Source organism: Rhipicephalus microplus, chromosome 3 (assembly GCF_043290135.1).
Source record: "Rhipicephalus microplus isolate Deutch F79 chromosome 3, USDA_Rmic, whole genome shotgun sequence".
NCBI lineage: Eukaryota > Metazoa > Arthropoda > Arachnida > Ixodida > Ixodidae > Rhipicephalus > Rhipicephalus microplus.
In genome coordinates this window covers 130,199,507-130,218,356 of record NC_134702.1, presented here as the reverse complement: position 1 = coordinate 130,218,356, position 18,850 = coordinate 130,199,507, and the positions used below count along the sequence as shown (strand labels likewise).

General features: G+C 43.2%; 1 long non-coding RNA gene across 1 annotated transcript; it reads right to left on the bottom strand.

The window, feature by feature from the left end:
• Nucleotides 1-12,267: 12,267 nt before the first annotated feature.
• Nucleotides 12,268-17,832, bottom strand: LOC142803925 (uncharacterized). Its single transcript, XR_012894370.1, has 2 exons — nt 16,424-17,832; nt 12,268-15,890 (listed from the first exon to the last, which is right to left on the bottom strand). It is a non-coding gene; the product is annotated as an uncharacterized LOC142803925 (long non-coding RNA).
• Nucleotides 17,833-18,850: the final 1,018 nt, after the last annotated feature.

Below are 18,850 nucleotides of genomic sequence, written 5' to 3'. Positions count from 1 at the left end.
CATTTCGTAAGACCAATGGTTTGCGGCTAGTAAGCTGTGGTCACTTTGTGCTGTGTCGAACAGCAACGTGGGTGCCGGCGATGGCTTGGGAGAGAAATGTACGGCTACGGCCAGTGAGCAGCTCTTTTGGCTCATCGTGAATAAATATAACGCCACGCAACAGGAAGTAAGCAACGTCGGTCGCACAGCTCGTCGGTAGGGCTCGATAAATAGCGTAGCGTGCGGCGTGACCCCTCGCCTCGGCTATCCTTTTGTTACACGCTGTTGATTCGGGTAAAGGTTAAAGAAAGTGTAAGCCAACTTGGTAAAAAAGTTGTGTAGGTATGCTAATTGGTCGGAGATGGCCAGCGGGTAGCAGCGATGGTGTTTCGCGACGTTGACATAACTAAAACGTGGTGACGTATCGGCGTACCAAGCGAGCAAGGGCTCGCCAGTACAAACTGCAGCACACGCGTTCCTGCCTGTGACATATTCCAAGGTGCCTTGCTGTGGGCGCATTGTGAAGCTCAGCGAGGACGCTGTACAGTAACTGTTTAAGCACAACAATAAGATAATTCAGGCCCGTGAGCTTGGAAAATGCGGTGGTATAACATGGCGCTCTCGAAACACAACGTGACGGATGCAGGCGTCTGTTGCGAAATACTTTGTTCGGCGGATGATGTCAAGCAGAAGTCGTTTCTTTCTCTGTTCTTCCCCAATTTCAAAGAAGTCGGACACTAAAAAGATGGACTGAAGTCGGACACTATGAAGATGGACCGCACCGTCTTTGCATTGGGGCCAGCAGGATCGTCGACGAAGGGCTGGGAAAGGCAATCAGCATCCTCGTGCAGCTGGCTAGATTTGTACAACACCAAGTAAGAAACTCCTTGCTAGCGCAAAACCTGGGCACCATTACGCCCTGAGGGATCTATAGGAGAGTTCAACCAGCAGAGTGCGTGGTGGTCTACAATTATCGAAACTGGGCGCCCATATATTTATGGCCTGAACTAGGGGCTACACAGATGAGAGCCACACACAGGCGCTCTGTGATATAATAATTGCGTTTGGGCGCGGATAAGAGGCGGCTGGCGTATGCGAATATGCAGTCATGGCCCCGTTGTTGTTGAGCTAGCACTGCGTCGGGGCCATGGCCACATTGCTCAGAACGAATCTCAGTAGCATCTTTAGGGTCAAATTGCGTTGAAATCAAAGGTGTAGTTAGGTGCGCTTTAGACTGTAGAACGAAGGTGCCTCTTTCGAGCCCTCTTAAAATTGGACGCTTTGCTTGAGAAGCTGCTAAGAAGCCTCGCTTTGTCCGCGAAAGACTTGATCGAACGACGGGACTATGAGCACAGTCCGAGGAAGCTTCGTACATGCTTTGAAGATAGTGGCACAGGAAAATTTTTGACTGCGCTGATTTTTGCTGGGTCAGGTTGTACGGCGTGGGTGCCTACTAGATGACGTAAAACTGTAATTTGGTGGCACCCAAGGTGACACTTGGATGAGCTTAGCTGACGACCAGCAGAACGAAAAATATACAAAATAGCTGTTACGAGCTGTATGTGAGTTTCGGATGTAGGTGAAAGAACAATGGTATCGTCCAAACAGTACAAACAGGTGAACCATATCAAGCCTCTGAGCAGAGTTCGTCGTCCCTTCAAATGTGGCTGGAGCGTTACAAAGGCATTGGGGCATGAGCTTGAATTGATAAAGGCCATTGGGTGCAATTAATGCCGTGTTTGTTCAATCGATGGCATCCACCTCTATCTGCGAGTACCCAGAACGTAGGTCTACGGAAGACAAACAGCAGGCACCGTAAAGCAATTAAGAGCATCATCTAATCATGGCAGAAAGTACACGTCTTTTGTGTAATTTTGTTTAAATGCAATAATCGACACAGAAGCGTCCTTTGCCGTCTTGCGGACTATACCACGAAGGAGGATGCCCCAGGAATGTGGGAGGACTCGATGATGCGCTTGGCAAGCATTTTGTCGAGATCAGTTTGTGTAATTTGACGCTCCGTCAACGACCCACAAAATACACCCTATATACGCAAAGTATACTCTCGAAACGCAGACACACCCTACAGGGACATATGGTGATTTGGTGACGTTAAATCCGACATATCAATCAAGGAGGCCCCACCAACCTCAGCGAGCTGGTCCACTACAAAGCGCGGTAGTTTTTTCCAGCCCACGGCATACGATAAGCTAACGCACCACTTCTACCTAAGCAGGAGCGTCTACCCGACTCCTCAAAGAAAACTACACCGAGCCAAGGCAATAACGCTGAGACTCTTATGAATGCATGAATACCCGAATCGGGCCTCATTTCATAAGCTTTGGCGCGATACTTACACTACCTGCTCGTGCTCCTGTTGTGAGGAAGTAGCTAACTTAAAGTATACGCTCAGGTGATGCCCCTCGTTGGGCAGCGATCAAGCCAACCAGCTTAAGTGGTGCTCCGCCGTCAGAAGCGCCAACAAGGTGGATCAGCCTTGGGCTGTCCAGAGAGCCGATGCGTGGTTAGGCTTAGCAAGCGCGGTCCGATCTGGGAGAAGCCCACTGAGCGCTAGTAGAGTTATTCAGCACTAAAATAAAAATCTTCCATTCATTCATCTCGTTTGCCCGTACTGTATAACGGGCAGTGGCCTCTTCTAAGGAACAAGAAAGCACTAAGCACAATGGTTGGTTGATTTGTTGTTCCTCAGAATCCTGGCGCAACCCACCACGGGGAATGGTTCATGAAACAAACGGTACCTCATTTGTGAAATCGAATTGTTTTGCCAGCCGGGATATTTAGATAGAGATGTTCAAATAAAAACAGATTGGTTGATTGATTGATTTGTGGGGTTTAACGTCTCAAAAAGCCATATGATTATGAGAGACGCCGTAGTGGAGGGCTCCAGAAATTTCGACCACCTGGGATTCTTTAATGTGCGCCCAAATCTGAGCACACGGGCGTACAACATTTCCGCCTCCATCTGAAATGCAGGCGCCGCAGCCGGGATTTGATCCCGCGACCTGCGGGTCAACAACCGAGTACCTAAGTCACTAGACCACCGCGGCGGGGCTAAAAACAGATTGGTAAACGATGGATTAAAAATAAATTGCCTTCTGAAATGCTTCGAGAGTTCATTTTTGTTCTTGTTCTTGCAACAGGCAAACGGTATAAATATTTTACGCTCTAGCGAATTTGTAATGAAATATTCATATCTTTCTTCGTGGGTTGTTACCAATTTATTTGTGTACTACCTACAGCAAATGGTTCGCGCCACTACAAAATCTCCTCCACATCATGCCTTAAACCCCCAAGATGGATGTGAGCCATAACTTTAGTATCTCCATCTACATGTAATCGTGAGAGAAGACTGAGCCACCGATGATCTTTTTGTTATACCTCCATCATTCCAAATCTGAACAGTAAATTTTAAAACCACTTGATTCTTGGCCAATCCCCCACAGTGGGTATGCGCCACTAACAATAGGAGAACAACAACAACAACAACAACAACAACAACCACTGAGCCACGTCACCCATTGCCACCCGAGGGGCACTCCTGCCGTTCAACGCTGTCTCCTGTATTGCAGCGAATCATAACGTACCACTCAGCTGCTTGATGGTGAATATAACTCGTTATTCTACTACATGACCAACCGCATATAGGGTATCTATTATGATAGCCTGGATATAACAGGTTATTCAGAATGTGCTCCATGTCTTCGACTGTCTGACAAGGCTCGCGCCGAATTTTTTTTTCAGTAAATCAGGTGCAATCATTGACGTGCTCTAGCAATTGGAAGTCAAATAATTACTAGTACTCCAGTGAATTGTCATGTGGCGTAGAACTTATACCTCCAGAAAATATCGCCGTGGCTGCGAATACCAGAAAAATTGCTAGCTATTCAATATGTGCCAGTTTGTATGTACTGAATTTTCTTTTAGCGTTTCAACACCCCCCTTCTGTAAAATGCCTAAAGGAGCTCGGAGACATTACCACAGAAATGGTGAGGACTGTGGTGGCAGTAATAGACTCGACATTATTTGCTGTGCACCAACGTGTTTCACGTAGTTTTGTATCATGCAGCAACACGCGTACTTACGAAGTAGATTTATCGTGATCGTTCAAAACTCCAGCTAAAATAATGTCTAGCAGCTGATACAGTTCATGTTACAGTGCCATGAACTGACCACGGAAATTGGACACCACCAAAAAAAAAAAAACGTCAACGCACTGCTCGACCAAAGGAACGAACTCGTCTTTCATGATATGTTCGCGCACACAATGATGTTGTACGAAAGAGACGTTAAAGCAATTCGCACTATCATCCCGCCACGGTGGTCTAGTGGCTAAGGTACTCGGCTTCTGACCCGTTGGTCACGGGAGCAAATCCCGGCTGCGGCGGCTGCATTTTCGATGGAGGCGGAAATGTTGTAGGCCTGTGCATTCATATTTGGGTGCACGTTAAGAACCCCTGGTCGAAACTTCCAGAGCCCTACACTACGGCGTCTCTCATAATCTTATGGTGGTTTTGGGACGTTAAAACCCTTAAATCAATCAATCAATTCACACTATCATTGCTCTAAAAAAATACTACAACACTCGCCCTTCTCTAACTTTTCCTCATCACATGCGCTGTTTCAAGCATCTTCGTTGGACAAAAGGGGCGGAATTGTGAGCAATATTTTTCTTGAAATGTGTTATCCTTTTGACGTGACAGCAATATATTGATTGATTGATTGAAGGAGCGTCAGCCACTTTAATACAACTATTGCAATTTAATGCATAGAAAGATATGGGTAATATTTCCTGTAAAAAGCCTACTTATGCAGATCACCCGTAATTTTTAAAGCGAATTTTATTTGGGTAGTAGTTGTAAAGTTCCCTAATAGCAAGATACCTTTGCCTACTATTTTGAAATAAAGCAACGAAACTGCGTTTCACTAGGCTAGAGCACCAAGAAGAAACCCTGGGTAAAGCGCTCATGATAAATAATCCTAAAGAGAAACTGGTATGCCGACGTGGTCCAAGTAAGTGGCCTATATGCCCCATCACACACTCTAAAACTAGGAGAGTGATGGGTACTCTCTTTCGGAGAATACTTTGTTGTCCGATATTTCACTCTCTTTTCCAGAGTGAACTACCTCTTGTTGATCCAGAGTACAGTGATTCCCACCAAACACGTCAAAGCACTCCCCCTCAACAGAGTAACATAACGCTGCCCGAAGCACAGTTACATAATCTCAGCAAAGAAAATAGTAGTGCACCTCACAAAAAAAAACAACTTGCGCTGAAATTTGGCTTTTTAATTATTCTTGCTGGATACCCGCGCGTGCGGATCGTAAGGATGACTAAATACGAGCAAAAATACAGAAAGAAAATGTAAAAAAAAATAGGCGGAGTCACGCTCGGATCTTTTACCTCTTGATGCACTTCGTATTGCGGGCAAGACGCGGTAGCCACTACACCACACTAAAAAACGGTGCCGTTGTATAATTATTCATATCAAAAATAACGTTTGTGATCTCGCTGTGTTTATTTCTTTAAACGTGCACATTTCAAAGCTTCCACGCTTCTCGAAACCAGCGGGACTGTAGATAACCTGTTTATTGTGTTTGTTTTGTGCTTCGTAAGAGCAGCCAGTATCCGACACGTTTTCTGCAGTAGACAAAAAAAAGACTACCGCAAGAGATTATATGAACGGCGTTTCCACTGACTCGCTAAGTTTTTAGTCATTTCTGCATGCGTAGAAGACATCGCACTTCTGAAGTGTACACTATAAAATTAGGTCATTCTTGTTCACGTTGTTGTTTACGTTCTACGACTAAAGCCACAATACTTCCCTGTAGCCGCACCGTACGCTTGACTTACGTCAGCATCCTCTGTGAGCGTTGGTCATAGCGAAAAACATGAATATATTATAAGGAGAATGTCGTAGGCATTCGGATTGAGTTTGAATCGTGATCGATTGAATGGGATAGTATTTGATTATTTCACTACACAGATCCAAAGCTGAAAACGCGGATATTGAGAGCTCCAAGTGCCTGCAGTGTCGTGAAATTCAGTAGCACGCGTTTCAAACGCTGTTCTTTTTGTCAGTTGTCTCTAACGCCTCAACAAACAGATTCAGTACGTTTTACTCTATATATGTGTGGTTGTTAAGTATTGTAATCACTCGCGGGGTACCGACCCATCTAAATGTAATCAAGGGCAGGAGTGTAGCTGCGTTTTGCTTTCTTATGCCTGAAGAGTATATGAGCATTCCACTCTCTTATAGATAAGTAGAGTAGAAAGCATCTTTACTCTCTCATTTTATGGAGAGTGAAAATGAATTTCACTCTCTCTGAGGATTTGCAAGAGTAGAAGAACACTGTGAAAAGTAATTTGGCATTTTTACTCCTGTAATACCCTCCACAGTTTATAGAGCGACAACAGATCAAATTGGAGAGCGAGAAACGTCTATAATACGGTATTTAGGTGATTTAATTGGTCTATGGCTAATAGAGGTTTTCGCCACAAAACTAATATTGAATTCTAAGGAAGTGTGGTCAAACAGTGCGCAAAGTACTTGCTTGTAGCACGCTCGACTGGGGCCCGCGTGTGGTAAAACACGCTTTATTTCTGAAGTCCGTAGACTATGTAGGCTCGAGCAAGGCGGTGTATATTGGTGCCTTGAGCGTGTTGATGGCTTTGCTCAACGCTAACGTTACCTCACAGCCGCTCTTCAGGTTTTAACTGACGCCGATAGTACATGTGCCTGTCAAAATTATCCATTCCAATCTTATTGTCTCGGAACAAACTATCAGTTGTACACAATGCTTGGCCAACAGGTTCCGATGATTTCCGTGCCTAGGATTGAAAGCCCACCATCGACCGAGGTGAATAGACGATCAACTATGGCTAGTACACCGGCAAGTCCTTCACAACATCTTTTCCCGCCGGAAGATCCAGATGAAGGCCAATGTACGACGAGGCTTTGCCGCTATGCGGCGCAGTGGCTGCGCTCTAATATTGACCTAACAAAAAACCCATGTCGGGATTTCTACCGCTACGTCTGTGGAAACTTCCGGGGGTGGAGTCAGTTGACCCAGGTACGTTGTCACTTCACCCTGCTCATTCTCATGTATACTACCAAATTACCGCTGATCTGTTGAATGTTCGGGGTGTTCGCCGTATCACACGACGAGACCATCATATAAGATTCCACTGATTTCTATGTTATCTTGTGTTGTATTTCTTTCTCGCCACTCTCTAATTGGCTACGTAACACTCAGAAATTCACCGCAGAATGTGTGAATGAGGATCGCTCTTCCCGTCACTGCCTGCATCGTCTGCTCCCTGGGCCGGTGGTTGTCCAGCCGCCGAATACGGAACAGTTATTGTAACACAAAAAAATCGAACTAGTGTTATGTGCTTCTCTGTACACTCCTCGGCGGACCTGTCCCGTCATCGCAGGACAAGGCACAATAAGCATGCGAGATGGTCAATACGCACGAAGTATGGTGTAGTGACAGCGGCTCATATATGTTTTTTGTCGCCTGCAGTGTTAACACCGAAACTGCAAGTTTTGTTTGAAGGAAATACGCCGTTTAGTGGTGTCGTGTTCTCTACGATGAAAACATAGAACCATCATCACAAGAAACTGTAGGCAGACATTGGATTAGAAGCATCGTTTAAGCAACTTTCAGGTTCAAAGGAAACTCAATCATGCGAATTTTACTTCGAATGATTTTACTTCTCGTCTTAACGATCACCTTTTCATTTTGAAAAGGCGCCAGTGTGAAGTTGGTACGAAGCCAAATGACCTATATATGATATTCAATGCCGGCTTTACAGTATATTTCGTCATCAGCCAGCCCTGCCTTTGGTGTTGTTCTAAGCGCTATTATTCTTATAACGTACGCTTTGCCTTCGTAGTTTTGGACATGCACAGAATCTGGGAAATATGCACTGTTGTGAAATGGTTAATTAAATTATTTTGTGCCAGATTTTATAGGAACGTTATAACTATTCTCCGGTTTCAATTGGCAATTCACAGCTTTTTATAATTATGAATGTTTTGTGTAATTGTTGTGTAACATATAGACTTGGTTTAGAGACATATTTTGTAAACTTTTCGAGAGCACCATTCCTTAAAATGTCTTCAACAATATTGGACAATACTTTCGTAAATGCGAAACTTGTACTTCGATGTGTGACCCCGTAGTCTGAAAACGAAAGCCGACAGGTAAATGCGCACTCTAGCTTTCGAAATTTACAAATTAAAAAAAGACTGGTGATTTTTTTTTGCAAATTAGGTGTCTGTTTCGTACAGCAATTCACCATTCTAATAATTCAAGAACGATCTACGCATGGTACACAAAGGCCTAAAAATTTCACAGGAAGCACTAAAAAGTAATGTTTGTGTTGTTTTCTAGTGCACATTCATGGTGTCCTATATAGCAAAACTGTAGTAATATGCAGTGCATCGCGTAGCAATTTTTATGTCCAGACATCAACGCTGAGTCCGGCTTTACTTTATGCAAACCTCACAAGCTCAACTGTGGGGCGAGCTAGGAAACGTGTCCTTATCACCAGTACATGAATTCAAGTACATTGCTCCTAAGCCCACCGTATTTTTGTGATTTGGTGATTTGATGTGGTAGTGGTAAAAAGCGATAATGTTGAAGCACCTCTTCAATAGTTCTCAGTGTATATTTGAACAGCAGGGATTATTTCACCTGCCGTCTTGTCTACCAGAAGTTAGACAAAATGAAGGATGGCGTAGGTGATTTTTGACCAGAAGCGCAGTGGAGAGAAAGGGGGGCTAAGTAAGAGATTGGGAGAGAGCCCTTATAAAACATCTCTATAAAGCCTCGCAGAAATTGTTAGCGAGGGCATTCAGCATGTTTGATTTGTAAATTACAGGTTTCACAAGAAACTCGACAGCTCAACATATGGCATCTTAATAACACTTTCGTGCCATCGTCAAATCAAAACGCGTCCCAAAAAGTAGCTGGCCTCTACCAGACCTGCATGACGTTTGTCCAAAGCAACAGAAATGAGGTAAATATCGATTATAATTAAAATAAGCCTTCTATCAAAAAGCAGTGATGGCGCAACAGGCTTTTTCAGAACTTTGATGTTATTCTAGTGTTGCATTATTTACCAGGTGACATTATTGTAGCGTGGTGGAAGCACTTCACTCTCTGTCTATACTCTGTTTTAAAGCATTGTTCACCCTACCTGATTAAAGTGATAAATACGTTGCTTCGATAGGTAGTCGCTGTGATACAAATAAAGACCGAATGTACGAATAATATTCATCTCTGTATACCATTATTTACGTTTTTTAGTGATGTGGTGATCCTGTCACCGTGGTCAGTGGCTAAGGTACTCGGCTGCTGACCTTCAGGTCACGGGATCTAATCCCGGCAGCAGACGCTGCTCAAACTTCGGTGCACGTTAAGGAACCCCAGATGGTCTAAATTTCCGGAGCACTCCACTACTGTATCTTTAGAATTCATATGGTGGTTTTGGGACGTTAAACCCCACATATCAATTATTCAAATTAGTGATATTGTGATAAAAAGCCAGGTTTGTCAGAATTCTTTTATGAACCATTTCTAAATATCTGGGCCCGAATTCACAAAGCTTTCTCTTTATCTACGCATTTTCTTAGCCCAAAATTCTCTTATCTGGAGGGATTACTATAGCGCGGGTATGAATTTAACTTATTCGGCACTTAAGAGGGCAAGGAGGACCGACGATAGCCGATGAAACGACAAGGAAAGAAAGAAGTGTGTGCCGATAATATCAAGGTAGCACGCAAAGCGTCTAGCATCGAGAGTATACGATGATAGCCAATGATTTGCTGCATCTAAGTTTCAGTTCCACGAGGGTCTGCTACAGCGCTTACGGGATGCCGCGTACGTTGTAATAGACGTTTTGGTGGGCGGTGCAAAGCCAAGCACTCGCCTTTAATCAACGACTGTAGCTAAAAAAATAATTGCTTGATGGCCTTAAGCCACCGAGCAATCCATGCACTATCTCGTCTAGTACAAGTAAACAACACTCCAGGAGCACCACATAAATGAAACCACTCATAAATCGATGCATGCAATGTTTGAAAATGTGCCTTGAATGTCTTCCCTTATTTAAAGCGACCACTTACCTTACATTTCATTGAAGCTGCGCTTCTACTTAACTAATTCCGTGCAATCTAGCACGGTATAGTGGTGAAGTAAGGGTGTTTTGTACCTATAGTCAAAGGTAGCCTTTGTTACAATATTCTTATTACAAGACACATGAGCGACTTTGGTGCCTGCAGACGAATTGTGCTAAAATAGATAACAGCAGTAATCAAATGAAATTGTGAGCGCAATTTCGCTGGTTCCATGCACCGCGGCATTTTTATAAAGCCGGAATGCGAGAACGTGCACACGCTTACGCTTAGGTATATGTCTACGTAAAATGAGGGAGACTCGTCGGGAGGTGTCTCAGTGCTAATGCTTTTCACAAAACACGGTGCAAATATTTCGTCCAGCGTTGTTTGAGTGCGCAAACAAAGCAAGGGACGTGTATACGAGTCTTGAGGTCGAGAGACGTTATCACACGTGCGAAAAGGATGAAGAGAGAGAGAGAGAGACTCTCGTTTCGGCTTCGCGAAAGCTTGAAATTGATAGATAATAAAGACAATTTTCTGGCCCAGCAGACGTCAGGTAAAGTCTCCGCAAAGCAGCGTCAGATGCTCGGAGAGCATAAAAAAGAGGAGTACGCGTTATATGGGAGTGACAGCCACTCAGAAAGCGAGATGAAGTGTGACTGTCCTTAGATGTGAGAATCATTGCTAATTAGGAGAGTTGAGTTAATGAGCCAAAACTTTCCTAAATAACGATAATGGAAGCAAACTGAGCATTCATCTAGTGAAAGTGACACTAGTGACAGTGAACTCATAATAGTTGATTAGCGTTGTCACAGGCTGTTATATATTTTTATTTTCTTATTTATATTTGGCAAACTATGAGAAGGTAGCCTACGTTAGAGCCGGCTATCCCAACGTCATGACAGTAATGTACAAGAATAAATAGCGCACGGTTATACAGTCACACGTGGCATTTTCTATCTTCTAGTAACCTTGGGCAAACGCATTCTAACTATTTTTTATATTTTTGACAAAGTTTCATGAGACGTTTTTGCATTTGGCTTCATTCGAAGGAATGACGATATATCAGCAATAGGGCGAATGCAAGCACTGCTGCAGTGGACGGGCGGTTACAGCGCTCAACTACAATCTACGAGATACTTGGTTCGATTCGCAGAATCACTAAGACCTTTTTTTTTTTCAAGAGGTTGCCCGGCCTGACATTATGCGTGGTGGCGGGTACTAATTTTTTAAGAAGTAGGCTTTCGCACTTGCTTCTTTCACTCCCCTTTTGACCCAAAAGCGCTGTATTGTGCTCCTTCAAAAATTAAACAATTCCGGGTTCATAATTTTTTCCTCCATTCTCTATTATCGCAAAAGTGTCCAGTGCTGAAATACCAAAATATACCTGGTATATTACTTTTCACGTGTTTGGATATTCGACCAGCAATCAGTGTTCACGGTGTTTTGAAGAAAATCTACACATGCAGTGAACTAACTGCTTGCAGCCAAGTTGACTGCCTTTGTAGGAACACGCTTTCGTGCTAATTTGGTGGGCATCATCACATGCAGCAAGACCAAAGAGCACGGACAGTTAGCGCTGACGCGAACAGAGTGATTAGTTTGTGTCTTCTCTCCGGCTATTTGTCATGCTGCACGCTTCAGTGTAATGTCGCTGTCAATGGTTAAAATGAACTATAGCAGTTAATCGAGTTCTGCTGAGAGGGTCCCCTATTGTCCAGAATGGAACAGAACAATGGCAATTTGATTTGTGTGATAAAGAGATACCCTGCTTTTGGTTACTAGAATAAATTTCTAAACTGAAGTTTATTTTTATTAACAACAGTTCCAGTGCAGATGAAAGGTGCATGGACAAAATTCGTGTATTCAGCTTGACTAGGTTTGTGACATTAATTGTAATTGCGAACCGGTATCACAGTATGCATAAATATCACACACATATACAACCACGGGTGATAGCTTGCTTATTCTGATTAAAATTGAAAGGTTGAAATCGAGATATTCAACCAACGCAATGTGTACGAGATATGCCATGTAGAGTAGCTATGCTGTAAACTAATCTTCGCAGGTCCGTTCCATTTTACCCAATTTCTTGCCCATGACTGTAGGTTGGTAAATAAAACAACTTCTTCGAACACACATATTCTGTGTAAGGTTACATTTATTTTTATGCAGTACAAAATAAATTGAAATATGTAATGGCTCAAAAGAGAAATGACTAGAAACAAATTCAGCCATATCATTACCAAACTTACTCACCAATGATAAACGGGTTCTTATTTAAAAGATACATACATACATACATACATACATACATACATACATACATACATACATACACCCACTCAGGTGTAAATATTAAAATGAATGGCTATAAAACAACAATTCTAATAAACTCATTTTGAATATACTACAGAAAGTAACTTACGAGAGAAATCCACCGGCACTGTTATGTCTGAACACGGTGTTTCTCGAACCATCTCGCAAAAGCTTGATGCATAGTTTTCCGCTGATGCCCAGTGACAAGCACTGTTTATAAAAAACACAAGAATAAAGCCCTTGACAATGTCATGCTAAAGAAAAAGGCTGTGCATCAATATTTTGTACATGTCTGCAATATCACTCTATTTACATAGCTTGGCTCATTCACAAGCCACTAACAAAGCATGTTAGGACACTTGGGCTGAAAGTTGGCACAGCGCGAGTAAATTCTAGACAATACATGAATAATACAAATGTAAGCTACTAAGCTCCTTGGTGCAAACAGTGTTTATATTGACAGCTATAGGTGCCATTTCGTTTCCCCAAAACACTTCTCAAAAGTAGAATCAACTTTATTTAGCTAAAAGTTTCTATTCTGGCGCGTCGTGGTGGCTCAACGGTGGAAGTGACTCCTTCGGCCAAGAAAATAAAGACCAATTATTTTTCCAGTTTGTGAATTCACCCCATGCTAACATTGAGGCAGCTGGTAGGAGTGCTTTTGGAGAGAGGAAACCACCGCATTCCCACCAGTTGTGGCCTTGGGTAGCTACTTCACTTGGACAAAAATGATCAAAAACACTCCTCAAGAAGATTTCAAAGTTTGCACACCAACACAGTTCCCATACAGCTGTCTATTAGTCTGCTTGAAAAATATTGAGTTTACTGGTGGGCAAAGACTGTACACTATGTGAGGTGATGCTCCAGTGCACTGCATGTATGTCTTGCTGCTGGCCTCAACTGCGATGTTGCTCAGTACATATGTGTAAAATAACAACTAATACTGTGCCACTGCCAAGGAATTATGGGTCATTTGATTGAAACAGGGACCACAATAAAAGAACATAACATTGGCCTTCACAACGTTCAAAAACTGTAAATAAATTTCCACAGAGTTTTCACAGTTCATCGGAGGATAGTAATATTGGTTGTAAACACATTCTTACTTCCACTAACAAACTATTTTAGGATGCCAGATTCAATATTAGAGTATACCAGCACTTTTGTAGGGCTAAACAATTGATATGTGGGGTTTTAACGTCCCAAAGCCACCATATGATTATGAGAGATGCCGTAGTGGAGGGCTTCGGAAATTTCGACCACCTGGGGTTCTTTAACGTGCACCCAAATCTGAGTACACGGGCCTACAACATTTCCGTCTCCATCGGAAATGCAGCCGCCGCGGCCGGGATTTGAACCCGCGACCTGCGGGTCAGCAACCGTGTAGGGCTAAACAATTGTACAGACACCTAGAAAAAAAAACACAAGTGAATGCATGCTATAGCTACATATAAAAAAATAAATACTTTTATTTCTAGTCTGAGTAGAGCTGCATAGATGATAAGTCACTTGCATTACATTATGAACAAACCTATCCGAGCAAAGTATACATTTAAAAAGTTACACTTACACACTAGATAAGCAGACTGTTGAAGGACGGTTAGGCAGTGGGATAATACCCAAGCACTAAGATCTACTGTTAAAATATACTAGGAGTAGTGATGATCCTCTTCCTTCCAAATAAAATAATCCACATAGATTCACTTCCCAGAGCTTATACACTCATGGCATCATTGGTGTTATACAAATGAGTGTACACTGAAGGATTACATCGACTAAGTACATGATTACTGCATCCATGGCTTTACTTCTTGTACTACAAAGAATGCAAACACAGTTACCATTGGCGACCATGGATGCTGTGATTTCTGGCATGCAAATGTAGAGGCACGCAGGCACTTAACACACCTGTTAAAAACTTCAGCTCAAAAATATTTGCCCACTAACACTACAGCAGCCTTTAAATTAGTGTCATAGTTTGGTATCTTCCATGCAAAATGTAAATAATTTCGAATGCAAGCAAAGGAACTGCTGAATAATGCACTGCTAAGACGTTAAGCAGCAGCTGCTCCTGACATCACAATGTGCTCTTTCTGGTGTTGTAAACTTTGAGCAGGAGAACAGTCACTGGCAGTCCCTTTATACTTGTTGGTCTTCTGTGCTCTGTTCTTGTTACACTGTACATGACCGTGGAGCACCGAACCCCTTGTTACTGCTGGAACTTAGAAAAATACAGATCATTGTTACAACCATGCTACATGCAAGAGTGTATAGTTGTCACGACTGAAAATAGCGCTAAGAAACGGGGACACAAGAAGAGGACACACGGCACAGGCGCTTGTGGATTATGAGTGTGCTTGTTTCTGACATCTATTATTCTAAATGAAGAAAACCTTTCAAAAATGCACTTTATCAGGGGAAATAATCATACACAACAAACACAACGGGCTCCTACAGGTGCCACCAACACTCACCATTATTGTTCATACCAGTGTCTTGCCGGATGAATATGCTCTGTCCTGCACAGAACACCAAAGGGGCGCTCCATGACTTGGATTGCATGTGTGCTAGCTGCATCGCTCTGCTGCTGAAATAGGCTAGCCACAGTCAGAGAAATGAGAAGCCATGGCTTTGAAACACACTGAACGTCACCTTTAGAGATCAACAATGCATACTTAGGTCAGGTACGATTTGTAGAAAAATATATATCACTATGCAATCCTGGTGAACATGTTCGGCTGAAACACAAGCAACAGCACTGAGAGAGAAAAAGCTACATTAGGTAAAAGATGCAGTTACTGGCCTTATGTCATCTGAGGCTTCTTCAATAGGTCTTTCTCCTTGCAAGTTGTGAACAGCCAGGCAATTTTCACCCACTTGCTATTTCCTTCCAGAGCACTTGATCCACAGAGGGAGTTACAAGCTGGAGAGCTCAATAAGGAATCAAAGTATTTGTGCTCGTTTCAAAGCACAAGCTTTTGAGTCTCAGATTATTGGAGTTTCATTCATAAGCTGCAGGCTTTCAGCTTTCAACATTCTCAATTATCTTGCAATTTAGTTTTATAAATGTTGAATAAGAATTATGTGTAAGAATATTACAGGTATCCACTGAAAACAACCATGCTTGGGTTTTCAATTTGTGCACAGTAAGTGGTGTTCAGGTAATCGTTTGTATTAAACAAAAACTATCCTTGCAGCCAGCCATAGGCAGTTTTGTGCCCTCGAAGCTCCCAAGCAGATTGCAGTCCTTCAAGATGAGGCTGCCATGCATGCTTCCACGTCACATCCGCTGAATGATAACAGTCCGAGCAGTGACATAAGTTTGCACAGTTAGGGAGAACGTGTCCTTCCTATTTTTGTACAGGTGCTCCAAATAATGATGAGGATTGATGTGCCAGAATGTGCAACAGATGCATCACAGGACCTTAACAAACCAATCTCTGCGATCTGTGAAGAGCCAAAAACGAGATATTTAAAAACAATCATTAAAAGCACTCACTTCTAATACTTATTTGAGGAAGCTATCACTTCGTTAAAGTGACCAAACTCTGCTATAATCACTTTGAAATAAACTGAAGCGTCATGTAAAATTTACGTACCGCAATATATATGTCCTACTGAAGTATAGTACTACCACAGTGGTAATCGTCTATAGAACTAATTTTCCAAAATAACATAAATTTTTAAGTGCAACCTGGCTCCTGAAAAATAAATTCACATTAACTTTCCAACTATCAAACGTGGTCCATCGACAGGCCCAACCTCATAATCAAACAAGAGCTCACTTGTATCAAATCACAAAAAACTTTTTATGTATTTGCTCCATAATATATGTATGTATATAACAGTATGAGTAAATTTTTCATGCTTCAACTTACCATAGAGAAACATTACATCTGATGGGCTTAAAAACTTGCACACGTTATAGAACTGCGTGAATTATAGTACCGGTGAAATTTAGTTCTGCAAGGTGAACTCACCGATGGCAGCATTTAGTGGCCGTCGGTGTCATAAGGAACCAAGTACGGCGAACAGGCAAAGGGCATCTGCAGACTGGAAGCTGCCAATGACAGCAATGAAGGGCTGGCGAGGCGTGCACGTCCATTGATAAAGTGTAAGAACTGGCCATGACCGGCTGTTGTCAAGGCTCTAGTGCCGTGCAAAACGATGGCCAGACGAACTCGGAAACCTGTAGTTAGGCGATATTGGCCTACAACTTCATCCAAAGCAAGGCACCGGTGAAATCTTTGCTTTTTGGGGGGGCTGGAGGGAAGCTTGACGTTCACGGGCTCTCGCTGCCACATAGAACTCTCAATTTGTTACCGAAGAACAGTCTAGGCGCGCTTCCAAAGTAACACGATCCACAACAGAATGTAGCATCTCGCAGTTTTGGTTGATCACATCACAGCGCTAGGACTATGGTTATCACAAAAAGGAGAAGTGACGACTTAACAAACAAAAGCGCCAAGCTGCCCACCACAACTTCGCAGGGCAAAACAGTTATCAACGCTGTCTTTCAAGTTTCGGTCACACGAGCACAGATTGTTCACAAATCTTGGAACGTCAACACAGCACCACTGTTCACAACGAACATCGTTTGACTCCCGAACAGTACATTGCTCTCAAGTAAATAGAAGCGTGCGGGCTAACTAGTGGCGAAGCAAGAACCGAGCGCGTAGTTCATACGTTTCCGTACGTACTTGGGGTCACTCAAGTAACGTGTCAAAACGCTGTCAATCCGAAATGTCGCACAGCACCAAACTGAGAGACTGGAAAGTCAAGCGAACGAACTGTTACCGGCACACAAACACACATTGCAGGCTTCTCGAGTGCCAGTTGTCGTCGATACATCGACGCCGATCCCCGCTTGATAACCACACCGACGCACAGGCTTCGCTGCGCTTCACCGTACACCATTGCACTGCCACAGCTTTCCGCACTGCTTACACGCACCGAAAGAGCTGCTGTAATCACAACACATCCGGTCAAACGCTGAAGTAACTCGTGCGAGAAGCGAGAAGCGTTTGCTGAAAGTCGCACCGACCGATATGCTGTTTACGACGCCATGTTGTTTTCGAACTGCGCAGCACATAAGACGATAAGAGAGCTCTTAGAAAGTACTTGCACTATTTTCACGGCGTGGAAAAAATTTCTCTTATGTGCGAGGGGGGTGATATGACGAACAGGACAGGCGTGCCAGATGAACGAATTGTTTTGGCAACGTCACGGAGTGAGCTGATGTAGAGGGTATTGCTTCACAACCAATCACAAGCTGTGCCTGTCGGCCAAGCCGTCGTCTGCTCGCGTTTGTCGTCTGCTTCGATCAGAGCATGCGACAGGGGATTCGCCTTCGCAACGCTATTATTCTCAGCTCAAGTGGTCGCTACGTCGCACAAAATACTTGTAAGTGGCTCGCTCTACCTTTGAATGATGTTCGTGCGCCAAGTTAAATGGCTGGTAATTGACGCAGTGATGAATTCAGCCAAGGTTTGCTCTAGAATCGTGAGGGTTTGCATATTTTTGGTGTCATACAAAGTTACTAGGGTCATTTCATTCCGATTGCTTGCCATAGTATCACTGTCCATATCGGTGTCTGAACAGTGAAGGTGAAGATGCATGATTTGTTTGTAGTTCCATGCGTAACCATGCGCACCCCTAATACGCTTTGGTTTACAAAGTACGCTTTGTTCCAGATCGTCCCAAAGTGTATCGACAGCTGTATTTCATAGATCGCAACCATTGGACTGTTAGAGCCAATGAAAGTACACTAGAGCACAAACTTTAGGAATCACTCACTGAAAACTTCCTCTCATTTTTATTTCCAATAGCGTGCAAAGAATGTGCTCCCATTAACCTCTTTGGTGGTAATTTCCACCAATGAGGCAAGGATCTCGAGTCGCACTTTTAATTGGATGAGATGGGGCGCAACACAACAACATAACAAATAAGGTTGATCCTATGCCATGTCGCGTTCGAATGCACCGACCATTCACGTATCACATTAGTTTTCATCCAACCACAAATCTTTACATGCATAGTTTTATGCCATTGACGCCCAATAGAATTCTTCAATTACTGCGGCTTCAAACTTATTGGACGATGGTGGTTGTCAACACCATCCATTGCGTACAAGGGAAACAACACGCGAAGCTCAAAGCGCCGAAAGAAATAAAAACGCACCAGCAGTCATCAGGCAGCCCTTGATGAGCGTGAATTAACTCAAAACCAGCCAGGGCTCCAAAGTATACCGCTGCGGCAGCAGGTTCTAAGTAGCCACATTGTTCCTAAGAGTGGTCCGGACCACTCTTGGGATTTTCTCTCAGCCATGCTGTTTTTACGCACAATTTCGCTTCGTGAATCCACTTACGAGCACTTTTCGGTGACGTAAGCAAATATAGCAACTGCAT